Source organism: Bemisia tabaci, chromosome 2 (assembly GCF_918797505.1).
Source record: "Bemisia tabaci chromosome 2, PGI_BMITA_v3".
Classification (NCBI taxonomy): Eukaryota; Metazoa; Arthropoda; class Insecta; order Hemiptera; family Aleyrodidae; genus Bemisia; species Bemisia tabaci.
In genome coordinates this window covers 30,989,435-31,010,104 of record NC_092794.1, presented here as the reverse complement: position 1 = coordinate 31,010,104, position 20,670 = coordinate 30,989,435, and the positions used below count along the sequence as shown (strand labels likewise).

The 20,670-nt window shown below is 38.1% G+C and overlaps 1 protein-coding gene across 3 annotated transcripts in view; it reads right to left on the bottom strand.

The window, feature by feature from the left end:
• Positions 1-4,732: 4,732 nt before the first annotated feature.
• Positions 4,733-20,670, bottom strand: part of LOC140224051 (uncharacterized) — a 101,985-nt gene continuing 86,047 nt past the window's right edge. For all 3 annotated transcript variants that reach the window (XR_011899291.1, XR_011899292.1, XM_072297132.1), the window contains one exon: positions 4,733-5,176. The gene's annotated coding sequence lies outside the window, so the exon portion shown is untranslated. The remainder of the gene's footprint in view (positions 5,177-20,670) is intronic.

Here is a 20,670-nt window from a genome sequence, read left to right as displayed (position 1 = left end):
GAAACACATAGGTACCTACCTCAATTACTAAGTTTAATAAATGTATGTGTCTCCTGAGTATCTTTGCAGAAAAACACCATTGTTACTGTCTGAAATTTTTACAGGATATTCTTTCTGTCTTGAAGAGAAATCAACGGAAATTAAAAGAGAAAACTGGGATCATTTCTCCTTAGAAAAAATAAACATGTTGGAAAATGACTAACGTCTTGAATCCAAAATGCATGTTTTTGGACTTAGGCCATCAGTGTGCTCAAGAAGCAGTATTCTGATTAAGTGATGATTAAAGTATTAATGGCAATATTTGTTGAATTCGTAATTTGTATGAATTATTACATTTTGAATTTTGCTTTTCTTTTGAATTTCTTTTGAAAAATCTTTTTGCTTTCACTCATTTGCACATATTTCCTTGTAGCATAAATACGTCCAATTCTCTTTTCCAGACAGCTCACAAATGAATTTCCTTCAATCTTATTCTCTCAAATTAACAATTCGTGTAGCAGTAAGGATGAAAGGCTAACAGTAAAATGGAAAAGAAATTTCGTAGCAGGGTACCAAAATATCAGAGAGAGAGAGAGCAAAGCTGGCATCAGAGGAGCCCACTGCCCAGTCCTTCTCGAGAGGCTCCCCCCCCCCCCCCCCCATAAAAGAAACATCCCACAGCATCATTGTTGCGGTTTTTCTTCTTTTTTTGAGGGAGCGACCTGGGAGCGTATCCTCCCCCTCCCTTCCACGAAAAGTTCTGCTAGCTTCATCCATGTGAAAGTCAAGAGCAAGCGAGTTAAAGTAAAGAATCTTCGCCAAGACATTCCCTTGTAGTAAGAACTTTAAAAAATCTCCTAAAAATTGTAAATTTTAATCACTAAACTCACTATAAAACTGTTAAAATTTACGGAGAAGGAAACCCTTTTTACGTATGGATTTACGAGAGGTTAAATTTAATTAAAGTAATCGTGATTAAAACTCTGGACTTTTTTTACTTTAATACTGTGCATTTGAGAAGAATGTATTATGGAACTCGCCCCTTGGGTTCGAATCTGCCGCGAAATTACAATCCAAACATGCGACGTGCGCGCGCAGCAGAGCCTCACTTTTGGGCGCCTCATCCCTCCCGTGTGTGGCACCCCTGCAGAGAGCACTAACACTGTTACTCTACCGTGTGTATGTGTTAGTGAAGTCGGGTTTCATGATTATCGAGTTGCTGTCCAAGATACAGCCTAAATGGTAAAAGTAAACCCCAACTTATGTATAATTTTTGGAATCCTCATATCTTCAAGATGATTCCTGGAAATAACCATAACTTCATTCCAGAATATTGTAAGCGAGAAATTCAATGATAAGCGTTGGCAGGTCGGGTCGCCCATTGCACCCGAAAAGCAGTTTAGACGCAATATTTCTCTTAGGATGCCTTGGATATTAATGAAACTAAAATGCACACTACACGGGAACAAGACAATTGTTTTGATATAACATTATATAGGGCTCTGATGTCTCGTATTCTCCATAGCTTTGTCCGAACGTGAAAATGGTCAAAGTGGATACTTTTCGCTATTTTAGGCACATATGCGTAATTATCTCGTTTAATAAATCATCAACCTCCTTGAAACTCAACAGTTCGTTAGACGGGATCAAGACGCATCTTTAGACACCAAAATTTCTAAAATCCGTCGCTCCGTTGCTTTGAAAAGCTTTTGAGACCGCAACTAAAAACCCAAATAAGCGAAGTTCGTGTAACTATGGTGTCGTTGCCTCGACCGGGCTGTGCTGTTGGAGGATAGGTTACTTGCCCGGTGGTGGCTACCGCCACTCATGATTAGAGTTCGAATTTTTACCTCGCTGTTTCCGGAATTTCTTTCCTCTGTCTTTCGCATTATCAGAGTAAAATACTACAGATTCGTTACTTTCAGCAGAAGCATTGCCCTTCTGGTTAAGTTCTTCTTGCAACAAACGGCTTTTGACAAAGTCTAGTGATACACCAGAAGGATCTTTAGCAAATATTACATCGATGGATGCTGTCACTGCCGCGTATGATTTTGGCATGGACATTAATAGCAACGACATGATTTCCTCGTCATCAAGAACGGCTCCAGTACCTTTTAATTCTAAAAGCTTGCTGAAAAACTTTTCAAGAAATTCGGACAGTTTACCTTTGGTAAATTTCATCCCGGTCAGCTCCCGCTTCAAACTAATCCTAGAGGCTAGGCTTTTTCGCGTGTAGACAGCTTCGAGGGGTTCCATCATTTCTTTACTGGACGACTTTCCTCTTACCGTGTCTATGACGGTGTCTGCCAAAGCTTGGACTATGATGTCCTGTGCCTTCACGTCCAGTAGCTCGTACTGGTACTGAGTCATGGTGGTTTTCTTCTCAAACAACGCCTCCTTGCAACCTTCTCTTCCCAAACGAGCTTCCACTCTGAACTTCCAAGCATCAAAACCGGTGCCGTCAAATGGCTTCACGAAATTATGGTATGACACAGCCATTACTTCCACACACACCGTTTTCCTTGATCACAGATTCCAGGACGTTTCACTAACTGGGAAGAATAAAACCGAACACGAGGAGACGAGGTTAGAACGCCATCACGGGACCGGGACTAGTACAGCCACTTTTTACGCGATCATACCGACTGTCAAAACTTCTGCATTTCTGCACACATCAAAGCGGACGGCCCATAACCTGATAGAGGGTGGATAAGGGCGAGAAATAAATAACAATTATTTCGAGCGTGAAATACGTGGGGGACTATAATGCATCGCAAAAGGGCTACATGAATACGAACAACGAGAACATAGAATGATACAAGAAGGCAAGTGGGAGCCGGCCAATCAGAGAGCGGCATGAGGCTACCAACCTGAGAAAGTAGAATTACCCTACTTCAATATTATACCGGGTGTTCCAGAGCACTCGTCTACCATCCGTCTCTCAGAAACGACCCAAAATTGAGCTTCAGGCCACTAACTTGAGGGGTAAATCAACCCCAAAACATTCAATGAAAATGTTTCCAGCCCCCTGAAATCCCGTTTTCAGGGTTTTAGGGTATAATGATCCCGTTTAGGCACATTCCAAATAGTAAGGGTGGTTTTGACTGCGGGCTCAAATTATAAGGCGAAAAAATAGGATTTGTCTTCGTTTTACGTTTTACGTTTTCCCTATTTCCCCATTTTTTGGAGTTACACGGCGATTCGGTGTATTTTTGGGGTAAAATGCCAATCAAACACTGGAGGCGTTAAAATAATCCGATTTTCAAATCTGAACATCCTTTGGGAGAAGAGATCGACAATTTTTTGTTGATGTGCCAAATGACCCCTGTTAACCAAAATCATTTATAATTGTTGTCCTTTTGGGAAATTGCGGATTTTACTTATTTTTACTCGTAGTTCAGTTATGTTTATTTCTTCTTGAATTTTCTGTCTGTTTTATTCAAGCTTTTGTTTTTTCTGTTTTACTAACTCTTTATTCTAGAAAAATTTAATTGGGGTTTTTTGTAGTGTAAGCCACCAAATTTTATTTTATTTAGTCTAACACTTTAGTAAACTGTTTACTCGTGTATAGTTAGAAGCTATATTTTATAAAGCTTTATTTATCAAAATTGTTAAATTCACAGAAAGTTGCCGTGACCGTTGCAACCCCCAACATCCCTTCAAAGATGCATCTAGTCTCATAGTCACAATTTAAGTTGGGTTATTAGGTCCGGATTTTATATATAAGGTTGTATTCTTTTGATTTGTACAGATATCGGCCGAGAGGCCTTTGACATGAGTTGGAAAAAGTTACACAAACATTGCATTCAGGAATTGGACACGAGCGAGCTTTTCACTGAATATTTGTGAAGAGGGGGAGGGGGGGTTGCGATCAATAGCAGAGCAAGTCCATCGGCCGATCATCGATGTATTCCAGGAATTATATGAAAGTTAAGAGAAAAAATTAATAACAAGCTGGTATTTGGCATAGTGAGTCCTTTTGACCCCTAGGTAACCAAAAAAGCCTTCTTCGATAACGTGACGTGTTTGGTTTTTTTTTTTTTTTTTTTTTTTTTTTGGGGGGGGGGGTAAGTGCCCCAAAATCGGTTCTTTACCCATAACACAAAAACGGTTGCTTGTATCACTACATAAAGCACCATTTTCTTAATAATTTCATGATTTTGAGTGTAAGTGCTCAAGTGTAAGTTTGAAGCATAATTAAGATGATGAAGGCGCTCCGCAAAGTGCGTGGCAGGTAATGTTCGCGGTGGTTCAAACTAAGGATGCAATATTTTATGGAACTTTTTGAAATGAAATTTTGTGTATTTTAATAATGTTTGAAAACCATGCATTGGAAACTGTATGACATGAAACTGTGAGCTCCAAATTTTTTTTTTGGTGTGGATAGGGGGAGGGGGGTTGATTTCAGGAGGAAAACAACGGAAATAAAGGTGTAAGTAAAGGTGAGCAAATTATCTTGCTTCATTTGAGACCAATTTTGGATGCAATTCGGGGGTAATGCCTTTATTTGATGAGCCTCGAAATTTAGCCCGCCATTTTTGATTGGGGGGGGGGGGAAGAAATAAAAACTGAGAGTTATACAAAGGCGAGCAAATGATTCTGCGTACCTTGCCACCAATTTGAACCTAATCGGAGAAAATTAAGGTGCTTGAGTCAAAGGATCTCTCCAAATATTCGAGCACAGTTTTTGGGAAATACATGCCTCACCAAAAAAATGAAAATGATTTTTATGAAGTGAGCCAACAATGAGCAATGGTGAGAAAAAAAAATTATATTTGGAAAGTCGGTTTGCAAACTTTACGGACATCATGTGTCGTACTTCAAATGAACTATGAACAGTAGCTCCTCATAATGCGAGATGTGTAGTTTTCAAAAATACATTAACGGCATTGAAGTAGCGTCAGTTTCTTAAGTCTAACATTTTTCGGCCGACATATTTATTGTTCTGAAGTTGAATTGAAGCAATCCCCAAAACTAGAACAAAACTTGACTTTGATATAAGTTGTTTGATGTTAAACCATGTTTGGCTCATGTCAATCTCATATTTTACCGCAGGAAACACCGCAAAGGACACCGCAAGAAATTCCATCAGAAAACCCGATATCCGAGTCGGATTTAATTGAGAAGTCAAGTCTTCATTCGTCATTTAACAATGATAACATCATAACCCTTCCTTGCTGGCATTCATAAGGTCCCCCTATGAGACAAAAATAAACTAGTGAGATAAAAATATAAAAACAAATAAATTAAGATCATTGAGGGGGAGGGGGGTTCAAGTACTGCAAGCGCAACCGGGTGCATGCGCGGTTTTTTCTGCTTCGAGAGGTACAAGGCTCTTGCTAAGACTGCGAGATCATTGTTATTTGATTACGTCTATTCAAGCGTATGCTCCTTGCAAGGGGTTCCACCCCAATACTCCTCACCTGACAGATATTGCAGTGTCACTCCAGTGAGGCTGTTTCCAATAAACATCATTATAATTTTTCACCGCAGCAAAACAACTACGGTTTCCAAGGCTTAATCTTCGGATCGGCTAATAGATGTTGACGCCGAGCAGCCAATCGATTATTATTCCTGTCAAAAAATCATCATTTTTCTTTTCACTGAACCTCTGTTTTATGCTTCGCCGTTCGGCTCAGCTAGATTGTTGATGTAACGAACCTTATCCATGCTGCACTAGCCATGCCTTGAATAAGTATGTACCTGTTTCTCCAAGTTTTATTCCAAAAAAGATGAGGTTATCTCCCCTTCCAATCTCATGCTAAGAACATGAGCTTTAGTGCAATAATACCATAAGAAATAATACAATTGACTTATAGAACACACGTACTTAGTTTAATGACAGATACTGAAATGACAAATACTGAACATAAGAAACTGAGGATATCTTGACTTCAAAGGGATGATAAAGTAGAAAATGTACGAAGCAAGGACAATCAAAATCCACTCAAGCTACCACTCTGATGCACACTGAAAAGATGGTCAAAAAACTGCATTTCTATGGTAACGTTGACGCAACATGCCGCCCCCTTTGAATCCTGCAGGGATTCAACACCTAACTGCGTTTTCAGAGCTAACATTATTCCATTTTCATTACTCTCTTTTACGTTTTCCCGACGATTTCCCAGCGTATCAGTAAAATTATTCATTCAAATTTTTCTGAAAGTGAGTAAACTCACATATAATTCCGGTTTCATTATCAACAACCAATGATATTTTATCCGGTAGTATTATTTCAGATACTATTACTAAACATAATATTGACTCATCGCAATGTAAAATTCATTCAGCATTCAGCTACAATTTTTAAAAATGACAAAGTGGCAATCGATGCTCAACAACTGCACATCCCATAAAGATCGAAAATATACTCAAACTAGACCATTAACTATCATGTTTCCTAATTTTTTATTTGATGGGGAGATTTTTGAACCAAATCAGGTACAGTAAACAATAGACATAATTCTTTTTTCACTCTTTCATAGCCTCCTCTGCCGTCACTAACTTATCCAGATAAATATGAGATAAATCTTCAGGTTTTCATCTGACCCCCAGAGACAATTCCGCGAAATTGAACCAGCTGGATGGATCTCAGATTCAACATGATATAACTGTACATCCGAATTCAGTGTTTAAATGTCAGCAAATCTGTTTGCGACAACATTTTCCAACGGAAGGAAATTCATGAATCTAACGAAAGGCAGTTTTAGGGTCAAAATACCCAATTGATGCAAATTCTGAACACATCGCAGTTACAAGTTGAGACAGTAACCTGGATGAAATTACAGTTTCACATAATTCCAATCTTGGAATGAATATTGAGTGAAGAGGTGCAACTGATGAATTTGCGATCAGAAGATGACATTAAACCTCGTTTTATGCATTAATTGAAAGCAAATAGATGCATACCGTATATGCCTGCTCTGAAGCATCTGCAAAGCCTTGTAACTCAATTTATACATCATTCAGCAACATGGCAAATCTTAACTTCTAGATCCGAAATGGATGAATTATCAGAATAAAATGTCTTCAATTCTTAAAAATCAGTCGAGGGACAGACTCATCCCAGTGAAGTTTAACTTCCATAAGTCCTGGATGGTAAGTTTAGTATGTCATTATTAACTGACCAGTAATACCTGACGGGTCAAATAATTTTGACGTCTCCAAACTCAAGATGACGAGATGTCAGCAATGTAATGGACCAGCGGATCACATCTTGACTCAGGTCTTCTACCATCATTTTATCTGTTACAAATTTACTTGAGACTTTTCATGGAAGTGAAAAAAACCGTTTAACGCACCGCATACACACCTCCCCTCTTGAGCATCGATTGACACAGTAGTGACATTTTCATGAGGAAGTATTTTCTATGAATTTCAAATTTCGAAAAGTATGAATGTTTCACCCGATCCTGAATTTTGGCGAGAACGGTTCTTTTTCATGCTCTTTGAGTATAAAATTCCCGTTACTGATTACTCATTAGCTAGTAATATTTTCAATTTTTGCCAATAATAATATTATAATCAAATCTCCGTACTTACTCCATGCGCAGCTCTAATAATATTTTTGAACAACTAAATTGTCCTTTACGTTCATTACCAGGACTCACAGATTAACTTCTTCATACTGAATTAAATTCGCGCACGTTGCATGTCATTCACTGATGCAACCCTTTTTGTGCTCAGGGGGATAACCCTGATACCATTGGATCCACCGATCCGAACATGAGTTAGTCCTCGTTCACCCTTTGGATACACCGATCCGAACAATCGCAACGCACGTTGACATGCAACGTTCATTTTTCTTTAAAGTAAACTCTTGATATCAAACTGAAATAAATCAAAATCTCATTAATGTTTGCATTTATTGTGCTAATGTAAACTCATAGATTCAGAAAATCCAATCCTTAATGATGTCATCAGAGGCAACCCTGACAACTACTCGCTCTCCTTTTCCTTGGCCGTCCTCTCAAGCATCGAACATTGATGCACCTTTTTCAGGGAGGTATTACCCTAAGCATCGAAGACATCTTCATAACAAAGTACGAGCATGTCATTCACTGATGCAACCCTTTTTGTGCTCAGGGGGGTAACCCTGATACCATTGGATCCACCGATCCGAACAGGAGTTAGTCCTCGTTCACCCATTGGATACACCGATCCAAACAGGAGCAACATCCTCGTTCATGGAATACACATCCATACAACAGTACGAATGTGTATCACACATGTGGATACACATTCATACCGCAGCACGAACATGTCATTCACTTGCACCACCCGTTTTTTTTTTGTGTTCAGGGGTGGAATTACCCTGCAAACATGGGATTTAATTCGCAACCTCGAATACACATTCATCTCAAAGGATGAACGTGTCATTCACTGATGCACCTTTTTCAGGGAGGTATTACCCTAAGCATCGAATGATGCACCTTTTTCAGGGAGGTATTACCCTAAGCATCGAATGATGCACCTTTTTCAGGGAGGTATTACCCTATAAACGTGGGATCCACAGTGCACCTGCGATCTGAAGAGGACAAATTAATAATGAAAAGAGACGACTCCTACGTAATGAACCGTAATCAAATCAACAAAGCTACAGGAGGCAACCTCATCATCTGCCGTACTAATATGTCTAAAGTGTCTACAAATGTAAATAATCATTGTAAATTTATTCTTTTTCCATCTACAGCTGATAAGTTGCAAGTTTCACCGATGAGTCTCGACGAACTCAGTTCATATCGGTGAATAACCACATAATATCAAAAACAGCTGACTTACTATCTCAATGAAAATAGGCCACTTAATAATCATTGCAACATTGCCAAATTGTCAAGCAATCCTTGCAAATCATTTAAGATTACTTTTAATCAGCTAATTGCAATAATCCACCTTCTCGCCAAGGTCATTTCAATAACATTCCATCAGAAATACATTTGAGACACCCCTGCGTTGTGTATAATCCTGGTCACGACACCAAAATGTTTCTCCAAGTTTTATTCCAAAAAAGATGAGGTTATCTCCCCTTCCAATCTCATGCTAAGAACATGAGCTTTAGTGCAATAATACCATAAGAAATAATACAATTGACTTACAGAACATACGTACTTAGTTTAATGACAGATACTGAAATGACAAATACTGAACATAAGAAACTGAGGATATCTTGACTTCAAAGGGATGATAAAGCAGAAAATGTACGAAGCAAGGACAATCAAAATCCACTCAAGCCACCACTCTGATGCACACTGAAAAGATGGTCAAAAAACTGCATTTCTATGGTAACGTTGACGCAACAGTACCCATGAATGAACCATTGTCTCTTTTGAGAAACGAGTGAAGAGGCAACGGTTTGACCCTCGCGAAAATTTGGTCATGCAGCTTCAAGAACAGCCTTTCCCGATTACTGGAGACGCACTCTCCCACGTGCGATTACCTTGAAACGAAAAAATTCCATTCCGGTGTCTCCTGGTCGAAGGACCTGTAGCAGCTATGTCATTAATTGTATGGCATCATTTCCGTAACCCAAGAAAGAAATATTTTACTGTGGAAAGAAAAACTTTTTCACAAGGGGAAAAACTTTTTTAACTAAACTAAACTTTTTTAACTAAACTTTTACTAAAACTACGGAGATCGCGCTTTTCTGTCTTCGTGTCTTTGACTAGCACGGGTTTGTGCTTCGTTTCGTCGGTATGTATGGAGAAATTCTTCGTATGAATTTTCCCGTATCACGTGAGAAACCATCGCAATCACAGATCTCGTATGGAGACTTCGATGGTTTATATCGTAATTACGGGGAACGGCACCATTTACAAGAATGATTCGACTGCTGAGCGATCAATTAATATAATAATTTCGGAATTTTAAGACCTTTTCCCCAACATCGCTGTAAATCATGCATGTGGTATGTCAATTACTAATACATAGGTACAATATTAAGGAATAGGTACTCTGAAATAACTGTGCAAGCATGGCTTGAGTGATTATCACAGGCAGTTTTGTATTTCGAACCGCTATATTCATTTGAACCGTAGTTTCAAAGTATAATTACAAACCATTCAATGACCAAATTATACATTCATACTATAGTCCAGGCGCCTGGTAAGTCTACCTGGAATTTTGAGTACACAGCGATTTTTTTTTTGGCCTACTTGATGTTTTTTGGGTCGCTGAATCCGAATCTGAAGTTTCCTACCTTGTATCTGGTGAGCATTTCCCGCCATTTTGAAAAAATGGCCTAAAAAGGCTTTTTTTGCGGTTTTTTTTAATATAGCGGCTACGCATGAGAAAAAATCCCGGATTTAGCTAATGTTTTGAATAGCTGACAAAATTTGGAAGAAAATGGTATATGAATATGCTAGGTTTGCTCAAAAATTGAGGAACCTCGGATCTCGGAACTTTGGAACGCTTCGGAACTTAGCTGACCGCGGCGAGCCGGAGCACGCGTTAACGGGTGCGCCGCGAAAACGTGAATGGGCGCGATGTTCACGATGCTGTATCTTCCTCAATTTTTAAGCAAACCTAGCATATGTATACACCATTTTCATCCAAATTTTGTCAACTATTCAAAACATTAGCTAAATCTGTGATTTTTTCTCATGCGTAGCCGCTACATAAAAAAACCGCAAAAAAAGGCCTTTTTAGGCTATTTTTTCAAAATGACGGAAAATACTCACCAGACACGCGGTAGGAAACTTCAGATTCGGATTCAGCGACCCAAAAAACATAAAGTAAGCCAAAAAAATTGCTGTGTACCCAAAATTCAAGGTAGCCTCATTTTTAGCTACCAGGCGCCTGGACTACTAGCCACATCCCAGTCAGTCCGCAATATTTTAAAAACATTTTAAAAATATTTTCATTATTGCTTTTAAAATATCCTCTGAAAAATATTGATACAACTTTTTTAAAATAGTTTTAAAAAATATTTTTGAAAAAGTTTTAAATAACATTGCTAAAAATTTTTGAAAATAATTGGAAAATACTTTTAAAAAATAATTTACATAGCAATATTGTAAAAATATTTAATGTAATTATTTATAAAATGAAAGCATAAAAATATTTTTATAATATTGTCACGTAAAGAATTTTTAAAAAATATTTTCCAACTATTTTCAAAAATATTTCAAAACTTTTTAAAGTAATATTTTGAAAATATTTTTTCGAAAATATTTTGAAAATAATTCAAAAATATTGTCTGTAAACATTTTTAAAATATTAATAAAAAAGTTTTGAAAATATTTTTAAAGTATTTTTAAAAAAATATTTACAAACAATATTTTTGAATTATTTTAAAAATATTTTTTAAAAATATTTTCAAGTCCTTATTTTCAGTTATTATAAGGTGTTATTTACATTAATGTAAATTTAATGTAAGTACCTATTACGTGAGATCGAAAAAAACAAATAACAGGAACGAGCCGCGCACTGACGCAACGCATGCTATAACAGGCGTGATTTTAACCCGGCCCACCATGAGCTCTCTGTGGCTCAATGGTTAGAGTGCTCGGCTACCAAACCTGCGGCCCAGGTTCCAGTCCGCACGAGGGCGTCCGGGTGTTTTACGTTCCTGAACGTCGCAGGAATTCAGGTAAGTGGTTTAAAATGTTCAGTACTTGTGTATTTCATGATACAAATGTAATAAAATTGCAGAACTATGAAAATGACGAAATTTGCCTGTACTTCCACATCTACTTGACGGAGCGCGCTGAGTATACCGAAGGGAATAGTGTCAATAACCATTGATAGAGCGCGCATGGTATACAAACAGGTAAATATTCCGGTAAAATATTTTCGATAAAATATTTTGAAAATATTTTTAAAATTTTCCTTGAAAATATTTTTAAAATTTTCCTTGAAAATATTTTTAAAATTTTCCTTGAAAATATTTTTAAAATTTTCCTTGAAAATATTTTTAAAATTTTCCTTGAAAATATTTTTAAAATTTTCCTTGGAAATATTTTTAAAATATGTACATGGAGTTAACATGTAGCAATTTTGCAAATATTTTGACAATGTTTTAAAAATAATCACAAAATAATGTCAAAAATGTTTTAAAAATGTTTTAAAAATATTGCGGTGCTGACTGGGATTGCAGCATGACTTTACATTCAGAAATTTTCTAATCATTCCTAAACTTGTAGGAATATTAGCCAGGTACGATGTAAAATTTCAAGGAAAAAATTGCGAGCTAGCCGATTTATCAGCTTCCCGATGGAGGGGGAGGGGGCGATGAAGACCCCAAAAATCGATTTTTGCAAAATATCTCGGAAAAAAACGTACTTAGAATAGCGAAGAGTGTGAGGACATCGATTTTGTTCCGGACAAAATTTTCTACAAGAATCATGTTCAGTTTTTTTATGAAACACCCCGTCCCCCTCAAAACCCGATTTTTCTCCTTAAACTGACCTTCAAATGTCCTTCCTTGGCGGTTTCTTGTGAACAACTCACAGGCGGCAAAATTTTCAAAAATGATATTTTCATAATATTTTTCCTCGCTATAAATTCGGAATAGAAACGGTCTTTGCAATTTTTTTGTGGAATGCCTCGGGACCTTTCAAAAATGCCGCAAGTATGCGGAGCGCGACATGAGCCGTCGCGCCTCGGGGAGGCTCCATTCTGCGCAAGGCAGTCGGACTATTGGGTCCTTAATTCTCATTGATTGGTGATGCGAAATGGGTATTATACACATGGCTGTTATTCGGAAAAAAACTGTTTCTACAACAAACATCATAGATTATAAGATATCATCAACTATTTTTAGAACCTCAGTTTTTAAATTGAGGAAAGACAAAAATGAGAAATAAAACATAAATCGATAAGAGGTGTGTAACAATCTTTACTAGAATTATTATAGCAGCTTGGGAAAACAGCAATTTATGAGGTGGTGAAAATCGCAATATTGAGGTTGCTAAAGTAGTCATTGATTTTAGTAAGTTTCGCAAAATAATTAGTAAAAAGAGTAAAACCGTACGCTAATTCGGCAAAAATTTTGCAAATCTATCAAAAGGTTTAGCAATAACAGCAGAAACTAGTAATGCTATTTTCGCAATATCATGGTTTGCTATTTTCGCACAGTAAGATTACTACTTATGCAAATTGTTTTGCCTGCCTCGCCACGAGGGTGGGCATTTTAGCAAAAAAAGCGAATTGCAGAAATCGCAAACCATTTTTTGCCATCTTAGCAAATATTTCTTTTTGCGTACCTGGGTGAGTTCAAATAAGCGTCTAATTTGGTGTCCCGAGCTGTTTTAATCGTCATAATCTGAGAAACATGGGCAGATCAAATTTTTTTCTCATTTTCCACACTATTGTTGACTATTACATGCTATTTCCCACTTTATTTGGACTGACATAAAAATTTAGGAGAACTTTGAATGTGCAAATTGCCTACATTTGTCCCAAATTTGCGTGTCCCCCGTGCCTGGTTCTTGACTTTAAATCGATGTTGCAGCATAACTAGAGTGATTATTTAAGAAAACTTTATCGGAGATGATAGGTAATGCTTTTGAATTTGAGAAAAAAAATATGTCAATTTATTTTTTGCTCCATCAATAACTTTTTCACGCGCTAGAGTCATTGTCCCGAGCAACAGTCAGCAACAGTCATGGAGAGACACGGCAACGATGTAATAAGCTCTAAATGATTGCCGTAACGTTGAGGTTTTTCCAAAAACGACTTTTTTTGTTTTGATTGAATAGTTCAAACGTCGTAGATGGCAAAAATTCTGAAATTCGCAAATTTTTGTGCAAGATTAACGCCATTAATGATGCCAAACAGAATGCTATACATGATAACTAACAGGGCGTCAAGCATACACACACACACTAATATCAGCTCGTAAAATACTTTCGAAGTGTGCGTTAGGGAAAATTTTCTCTTATTCCGATCCTCTAGGACGTGCTCCTAAATATTCCGTGAAAAAAAACACCAAAATTGTCTTTACTGTTGGAGATAAGCTTAAAAAACAGCTTATTCCATCCTGTCCCGTTCCATCTTGTCCCGTTCCATCCTGTCCCATATGTTTCCATCCTGTCCCATGTCCCAGTTTAGTGGGACAGAGTGGAAAACTGTTACAACTGAGACTTGCTTGTTTAAGCCCTGTAGGCGCTCTTTTCTACCGATTTAAGTGAAATTTCGTACCTGGAGGTATTTTTCAATGAGGAACTCGAATTTTTGGTCGAATTTTCATAATTCGAAAATCCAATACGGCGGACATGGCCTAAAATGCTATCTCAGCGCCCAATCAATCGATTTACGCTAAACTTGGTACCCGGGGGTATTTTTGAATGGGAAACTTGAATTTTTAGTCGAATTTTCAAAATTCGAAAATCCAAGATGGCGGACGTGGCCTAAAATGCTATCTCAACACCTAATCAGTCGATTAAAGTGAAACTTGGTACCCGGGGGTACTTTTCAATGGGGAACTTGAATTTTTAGTCAAATTTTTAAAATTCAAAAATCCAAGATGGCGGACATGGCCTAAAATGCCATCTCAGCACCTAATCAGTCGATTAAAGTGAAACTTGGTACCCGGGGGTACTTTTCAATGGGGAACTTGAATTTTTAGTCAAATTTTTAAAATTCGAAAATCCAAGATGGCGGACATGGCCTAAAATGCCATCTCAGCACCTAATCAGTCGATTAAAGTGAAACTTGGTACCCGGGGGTACTTTTCAATGGGGAACTTGAATTTTTAGTCAAATTTTTAAAATTCGAAAATCCAAGATGGCGGACATGGCCTAAAATGCTATCTCAGAGCCTAATCAATCGATTTACGCGAAACTTGGTACCCGCGGGTATTTTTGAATGGGGAACTCCAAATTTAGTCAAATTTCCGAGTTCGAAAATCTAAGATGGTGGCCGTGGCTTAAAACACTATCTCGGTGACTAATTAATTGATTTTAATGGAACTGGACTGGAAAACCTTGGTATGAGGAAAAGAAAGGAAATTATAATAGGGGTGCAATATAGTTTCTTATGTATCATAGGCTACGAAATCGAAGAATTCCTGTGTTTTTTCCATTGTGCACAGATTCTCCCGGAAAATTGACTCTTCTGGAAAAGCTAGATTTTTAAGGAAAATTCCGAACTTTCCCAGGATAAATCGCATTGATACAAGTAAATGGAGGTGTTCTTTAGAATCAGCGCCAAAAATCTACTCCAAAACCATTGGCAAATCTTCGGAAAATCAAAGCTCAAAAAAAAAAAAAAAAAAAGTTGACCGGTGTAATTGTTATGTTAATGTAAGTCCTCTAACTTTTCCTGGCTTTATCACCACTTTAGCGGGTACACGCCCACTCGAAGTTTTAAAATTCGGTGTTTTTAATCCATTTTGTATTGCAATATTCCGAGAAATAAAAGCTTCTTCTCGTGTGAAACGAAAACAGTGCGCATTTTGAAAAACAGACGGAACTGTCTAAAAGACAAGCAGAATAAGCTCCAGATAGGTATCTTTCATGACGGATGAATTTTTTCTTAATTTTTTTGGTTCTGCAAGATATGAAAGGGTTACGTGTTTTCAATTATGCTTTAATTTAGTGCTCGACGATGCTTTTAAGACAATTGTGCTCAATTTTTAATTAAAAGTATTATATGTCACCTCTGAGATGAAAATTTAGGAAATCAGGCAAAATTACGGCAAATTTTGGGAAGTGATACACTTGACGGTGGAAATTCGGGTTTAAACCCAACTATTAAGCTCGACGAGCTATATTTCCTAAGTCTACACCTAATGATAGTCAAAATAAAGTTTGGTTTGCCCAAAAATTCAGAAAAAAATTTTGGGAGGAAATAGAACCTGGAATTTGACCCTTATTTGAATTCACCCACCTACTCTGTCTGAACTCTCTTGACCCCTCGATGCGGCGTCTGCCGATCGCGAATCCTCGCTAATACGCGCATGCGCTGTCCGTGATGTATATCAGCGGAAAAGACGGAGAGTAGCGTTGTCGAATATCCTCCTAAAATCGAAATATTTTGTGGAGGATATTCGGAAACGAATACTTCTACAACATACCACCGGTTGGGGGGAAAAATTAAACCATGGCGAAATAATGTGGGTCAAGAAACGAGGAAGGAGGATACATTTAAGAAATCATAAAAAAAAAAAAAAAAATTGTGTTTTGAAGGTAAGGTGTGGGTCGCCTGGAAATGAGAAAAAAAATGTTTAAGAAAAGAATAATAAAAATTAGCGCTTGAAAGATTGTATGGAAGAAAATTGAGTTTTTTTTTTTGTTAAAAGAAATAAAATTGTAAAAAGAGTACAGAAAATGAGATACAGGGGGAAGTCTCTCGAGTGTTCTGTTTACGGCATGTATTCTAAGAAATTTTGTTTTCGTTTCAAAACTGAAAAATTCAATGAATGTATAAAAATAAAAATTGATAAGAGATAAGATTGACGACACCGGCCTGATTCATAAGGACATGATAAAGAACATGAGAAACCCTTTCATCAATTATGAAATTGTTCGCCTGAAGGTTGCTGAACAGTCTGTGTCTCATACTGCCATCAGACTGTTCAACAACCTTCCCTTGAACCTGAGAAAAGCTCTTCAGAAATGGGATGTAAGAGAGGTTATGGCTGGTCTAAAAGCCTTACTAGTTGGCAAGGCTTTTTACTCCTTGAATGCTTTTTTAAATAATATTTAACTGTAATTTACTATACCTTTTATTTTATTTTGTAAAATTTTGTAATATTCTTAATGCTTCCCTGTGTTCTTACGTACCTATATTATATTAATGTGTAATATTTGGGGGGGGGGGGGGTTGACAAGTATTATAGCCACAACGTGTGGCATTTATGTACATGAATTATAAATAAATAAATAAATAAATAAATAAATAAAGATTACTAGATTAAGTGATAAGATATTAAAAGTAAGTTAGAAATAAAGTTATAAAATAAAGTTAATAATAAAGTGTTTTGGCATGTTAGAAGTGCCTCTGAATGGCAATACGCACGGACAGCAAATTTTTCCCCGCTCTTGTTCTTCAAAAATTACGTATAATTTTGGCCGAAATTGATGATATGTGCGTAATGTTTAATGAATGCATTTCCTACTAGAAGAACTGAGGTTAAATTTTGCTGCCACGAGTGCCTCAACCCGATACTTTCTACCAGATATGCGGAGCTCAATGCTGGTCGTTCCCAGGATGGTTAACGGCTGTTGGTTTGCCAATTGTAGGCATAGATTTTTTAAGGGTGTTGTACCTATCACCTGCCTTTACGTATTCTTTGATAACAATTACTGCGGTGAAACAAGAATAACTACATCTTCAAAACGCAGTAAAAATATCGAAGACTCTTCAGAAGTCAGTTTCTCGCCTAAAAATTATACCTAACTTATGCGATAATTCCTTACTATATATATAACTTACTTACAATAATTTACATCAAATAATAATAGAGAAAACGAGAGCAAAGAAATCAAACTTAAAAGTTAAATTATTTATATTAATAGTCAGGATAAAACAATCTAAACCGTAAATTCGAGTTTCATCAAAAGTGTCCAAAATCATACATACTTAAGCTTAATATGCTTTACGAATTGCAATAAAATATATTTTTTATTTCTTAAGTGTGTACTTAAGAGAATCGGATATTGCAATAATTTAAAAGTAAACATTTGTGAGTGCGCAAGAGGAAATAAAATATGAAAAATATCTTCCCCTATATATGAATTAATAGGTTCAAATAAAATGAATGAAATAATAATTAAATAATTAAATAAATTAAATAATTAATCTAATATTACTAAAAGGTGGTGTTCACCGGTGCGAATGTGCGAATCGAAATCTTTTGTCCACGATTGGAGGAGAGCGAATACCAGCATATTACCAAGAACCATCAGCGTATCATGAACGCGCGGTCGCGGGGCTGATGCTCAGCTTGATAAAAGATCCAAGGTGCGGATTGAAAAATCCTGTTCTCGATTAATCTTAAGAGGAATATCATTCCAGTGTAAGAGGAATCCTTGAAAGCGAATCGAGGGAAGGAGTTCAAATATGAGCAAAAAGGAACTTCACTCAGTTTGAGAGAATACTGCTTGGCCTGATGGTGCTCTGTTAGATTAAAAAATCCAAGATACGAATTCGGAAGAATGTGTTCGCAAAGAATCCTTTGGGGAATATCTCTCTGTTCTTGGAAGAATCCTTGAAGGTGAATCGAGGCGAAACGAAAGAGTTCAAATGTCAGCAAAAGGGATCTTTCTCTGCTCGAGAGAAGACCAAGGCGCCTCTAACCAAGTGGGGCGCAATGCCTGTCTTTATGGTTCCTACGTTTCAGAAATGCACTCAGTCTTGTTCGTCTCAGTCTGTCAGTCCGCGTCTCGAGAACTTGCATCCAACACGCCTGACCCTGCCACTGACACGGGAATCCGCGATTCATCCTCACGACTTGCCAAGCCCACAAACCAGCTTCCTCGAACGGTAAAGGCGCCTTACAAGCCGTCTTTAACCGATTCCACTACATTATTATGTTCATTTTGTTTATTTTCAAAAATTAAATAAATAACCCTAAAAATCATGCATAAGCAACATTTCAGCTCGTTGTCAGAAAAGTTACTAATATTAGTGAAAAATCCTCATGACAGGCGCAGAAACTTACTTTTGCTAAATGAGCTTCAAATAATTTCACAATATCGAAAGTGTAGGAGTTCTAAACTTGTATCGCACCGCACCTACACGCTGTGGGGCGCAATGCCCGCCTTTATGATCCCTACGTTTTAAAAATTCACCCAGTCTTGTCGCGATACCGCAATGCCTAGCGTAGACTGAGGTTTTTCTAGTAGGGACAGAGGAAAGGACTATCCGGAAAGAGGTGGTGGCAGCGAGAGTTGATTTAAGGAAAAAAAAAATGATCTTCCCTTTGATGAACGAACAGATCACCCTTGAGAGAGAGAAAAATCGGGGCGAAGACGCAGGCGAAGCTACAGGTCCTTTCGGTCACGAATTTCCAAAACGCTCTCTCCGAGCTCTCTCGACCCCGCGAGGCGGCGTCCGCCGATCGCGAATCCTCGCTATTGCGCATGCGCTGTCCGTGATGTGTATCAGCGAAACAGACGGAGAGTAGCGTTGTCGAATATCCTACTAAAATCGAAAAATTTTATGGCGGTTATTCGGAAACGAGTATACTTCTCCAACAACGCCATCCAGTGTCTTGAGGATTGTAAGTACGTCAATCATAAGTGCAGTGAAGCGGATGAAGAATAGGGATTATGGGGATTCCTCCTCCAAATTAAAATAAAAATCAGAGTAAGTTTATGTATCAACAATATGTTAGTAGAGCAGACACGTCTAAACTCGAGGCACGGGTCAATCTTAACAAATCGATGATGTTTCATAAATTTTGAATATCCACATCCTCAGACGCACGCGTTGAAAAGTTATTATTTCTAATTTTCTCTGTTTCTGACTGAGTCCATAAGCAAAAAAGGAAGGAAAGTGCTAGGCTGTTAAGTACTGTTTGCATTATCTATTTTTCTCTTGAACTTTAATTTCAAAGGTTTACTCTATAATGACCAACGTAAGGGACAAGTTTTTAGCACCTGCCATTACATTGCACAAACCAAAAGCACAAACCCAACCTAATCATTGAAATTGCTGGGTGTAGAATGCAAATAATTTTTCCATTGAGAGCCAATACATGGTGATCCAAAAGTCCCCTCCACGCCCTTCTAACTTTTTACCTAATTGCGGTAAAGATTTGAAACTTGGGGAATTTTCTTAGGTCAATGGGAGCTACTTGTTGGCCCCCCTAAAATTTTCAAGGGGCCCCCTTAAGGGGCAACGGACCCCAACTTTTTTTCTAATGGGGAGACCCCTTTTGTGATAGTTCGTTCGAAAGAGCATGAAAAAAGAAAACTTTTCGCGCAAACCCGAAGTCGATATTTCAAACCGTTTCAAAATGTCCAAAACTTCACAGCGGTTATTTCTCAATGGATTTGCGCGAAAATAGATATGGACGGGTATTTTGGCATGAGAAAAACGAATTTGACGTTAGATGTAAAAAAAAAAAACCGAAATTTCCAGAATGGCCGAAAATTGCCTCCTCGGTTTTTTGCTGATGGACTCGCCTAAAACTTGGAACATAAGGGTATTTTGGCATAAGATTGGCAACTGAAGAAAAGCACTGAAGACATGCTTAGGGCAACTGAGGTGGACTTTTGGCGGAGGTCTGCTGGCATCTCAAGAAGAGAGCATATCCCCAATGTAAAAGTGCGCGAGATAATGGGTGTATGTAGAGAATGACATCGTGCACGATATCAAGTCCAAGCAGTTGGGCTGGTATGGACATGTGCGAAGGATGGCAGACGATCAGTTGCCCAAGCAGGTTTTCGATTGGGTTCCTCCCGGAAGGCGACGGCGTGGACGCCCTGTGCACTCAAAAAAAGCTCCGGCCGTGGAGGCCAGAAGCAACGGACCTGGAGCACGGACTAGATGGGCTATATGGCACTACCGTTCGCCTACGCGCCTGACGACCGGAGTGCTACGAGCGGGGACGACGCGGAGTCCTACGGATATGAAAACCGTAAGTCGCGGCCTCGAGCGGCATAGGCAGCTTGCGCTCTCGGCGCTACTTACGGGCTGGACGGCCGGAGCTCTGCGCGCCGCCGCTGTCCGCGACGTGGTGGATTTTTTCGGAACTACAGCTGAAAATTCACCTTTAAAGTACATAGAAAAGAAAAACTTTCC